This window comes from Balaenoptera borealis, assembly GCF_965194805.1.
Source record: "Balaenoptera borealis genome assembly, chromosome: 16".
NCBI lineage: Eukaryota > Metazoa > Chordata > Mammalia > Artiodactyla > Balaenopteridae > Balaenoptera > Balaenoptera borealis.
This window is the reverse complement of record NC_138872.1, coordinates 33456213-33459011: the sequence shown is the minus strand read 5'-3', so window position 1 is coordinate 33459011 and position 2799 is coordinate 33456213. Positions and strand designations below refer to the sequence as shown.

The 2799-nt window shown below is 40.0% G+C and overlaps 1 long non-coding RNA gene across 1 annotated transcript; it reads left to right on the top strand.

Moving 5' to 3' along the window:
• The first annotated feature begins 139 nt into the window (after positions 1-139).
• Positions 140-2100, top strand: LOC309613269. Its single transcript, XR_014235618.1, has 2 exons — positions 140-314; positions 1463-2100. It is a non-coding gene; the product is annotated as an uncharacterized lncRNA (long non-coding RNA).
• Positions 2101-2799: the final 699 nt, after the last annotated feature.

Sequence of the window (2799 nt, the reverse complement as noted above, 5' to 3'; positions counted from 1 at the left end):
ACTGGTTCTCAAGCCTCAACACGTTCGGTTATACCAGTGGCCTGGGCCGCCAAGAACAGACGCCGTCGCGACGCTTTTGCGACACCGTCGCCGCTGACCTTCCCAGCGCCGGCGGCGGCGGCGGCGGGAGTCACGTGCCGTTAGGCCCAGTGGGCTGCCGGGTAGCGGTCCGGCGCGGCGCCGCAGTCCGCCCACAGGCGGGACCCGGGCTCCGTGGGGAGGCGAGGAGAGGAACGCGCAGGGTACGACTACTGCGCGGCGGCTGTGGCCGAGAGAGAGCGGGAGACATCTCGCGCCCCGGCCGGAAACCCGAGGTGTGCGCGCCTCTGGGCACACTCGCAAGAGTTTTACATATTGCTAAAATGTCTGATACAGAGGAAGTACTTAATACTAGCTCTCTGTTCTTTTCCCTCTTTTGAGCGTTGCATATGCCCAAAAATATGGGTGTTAGAAAATGTCAGTAATAGCAATTACTGATCGTTTACCTGAAAAAAGTGTTTACTGTAGCCAGGCTAGAGTGCATCATCCCGTTTAATCTTCCCAGCAACTCTAGGATGGGTTCCATTAGTATCTTACTTTTACAGATAAGGAAATTTAGGCTTAGAGAGGTTAAGAAACGTGCTTATTAGAGGAATATCCAAAATAAGAATCAGCTCATCGTTAATTAACTGACAAATTGTATACATTAATTATTAATATAGAAGTTATAAATTATATTGATTATTGCTATATTGTTATTAATATTTATTAATATTGCAATGTTACAGACCTGTTTTCTTGTAGAGTCTATGTCAGAGTGAAGTTGAATGGTTCTTGTGGCCTCTGCACCATCCCCCTCAGCCGTGTCTGTGATGACAGACCCACATTGAAGTTGATCTTAAACTTGGTTCAGGTAGCTTAGGAAAGACCAATTGAATTTGAACGTCATTGTAGAGCTGAGTATTTATCAAAAGAAATCTTCAACTTCTTAGACACATATTGAGATGCTGATATTGAGAGAAAAATTAAAGTGTAGTAGCAATGTAAAAAGGATAATTTTAAAAAACAATGATATTGGAATCAAATACCTACAACTGATACATAGACTTTCTGGATAATCCTGTCAAGGGGGAATGGGCAGTATTTCAGTCTCTTATCCCTTCCACTCAGGGAACTGCATTTACTCACTCTTTCCGTTTACTCACTCTTGCCACCTTCTCCTAATTTAGGACACTTTCTCATTGTCTCTTGGGATTTTTTCTTCTCTGTGCTCCATAAGCTGTCAATCCTGCTGCATCTGCCTCTAATAGTTGCTATGAGGGCATGATCTTACTTGCTTTTCTCTTCATGTTTTTTTCATTTCTTGCTCTGATAGTTTTTATTTCTATTCCTTTTGGTATTTACCTAATCTTGTTTTTCTAAATTCTAGTTTAATGTGCAATTATTTATTCAACTTATGTACTATCAATTTATGGTAATCTAGTTTTATCCAGGACCATCAAGAATGATACCATCAAGAATAACACCTGAGGGCTTCCCTGATGGCGCAGTGGTTAAGAATCCGCCTGCCAATGCAGGGGACACGGGTTCGAGCCCTGGTCCGGGAAGATCCCACATGCCGTGGAGCAACTAAGCCCGTGCGCCACAACTACTGAGCCTGCACTCTAGAGCCCACGAGCCACAACTACTGAGCCCACGTGCCACAACTACTGAAGCCTGTGCGCCTAGAGCGCATGCTCCGCAACAGAAGAAGCCACCGCAATGAGAAGCCTGCGCACCACAACGAAGAGTAGCTCCCGCTCGCCACAACTAGAGAAAGCCCGCACGCAGCAAGGAAGACCCGACGCAGCCAATACATACATACATATATACATAAATAAATAAAAATTAAAAAAAAAAAAAAAGAATAACACCTGAGCTCTTCACTTAGTTGCTTTATTGTTTGGAGATAGACTTTTGGCTCATAGGCAAAAAATAGTCACAGAAATTAAACCATGAAATATCATTTATGGTTTTCTGTTTAAAATACAATTTTAGTCGTATGTATTTTTTGTATATTTCTGTGTATGGAATTACATTATACTAAATTGTAAGTTTTTAAAATAAAACTTTTGTCTGTTGTCTGTGTAGTGATTTCATTACTTTCTTCTGTTTCTCACTTCAATATAAAATTAGAGAAAAAATTAACCCCCAATTAAAACAAAACTCACACTTTAAATATAGTAAACTAGGAAATGGGGAGGTGTTGGTTAAAGGGTACAAATTTCCAGTTATAAGTTCTGGGGCACTAATATACAGCATGGTGACTATAGTTAACAGTACTGTATTATATACTTCAAAGTTGCTCAGAGAGTAGAGCTTAAATATCCTCACCACATACACACATACACAAATAATTATGTGTGGTGATGGAGGTGTTAACTAACCTTACTGTGGTAAACAATTCCCAATATATACATATATCAAATCATCATATTAAATTTACACAATGTTATATGTCAATTATATCTCAATAAAGCTGGAAAATGTTTAATAAAATAAAATATAGGAAACTATTATATATATGTATATATGTGTAATATAGAAAGTCAGCTTTACTACGGACTACTGATATTACTACTAAGTCTTTATAAAGTAGGGCAGTTAAGTGTCTGGCATTTTGGCCTAAAGGTCAATGACAGCTCAATACATAGAACTAAAAAGTAACAGTGCTTCCAACAAACCATTTCCTTAACATTTTAAGACAGGAGAACATGCAGCTATCAGTCTTTGATCTCATTTTGTAGAACATGACAGGTGTCAACAAATGAACAGATTAAT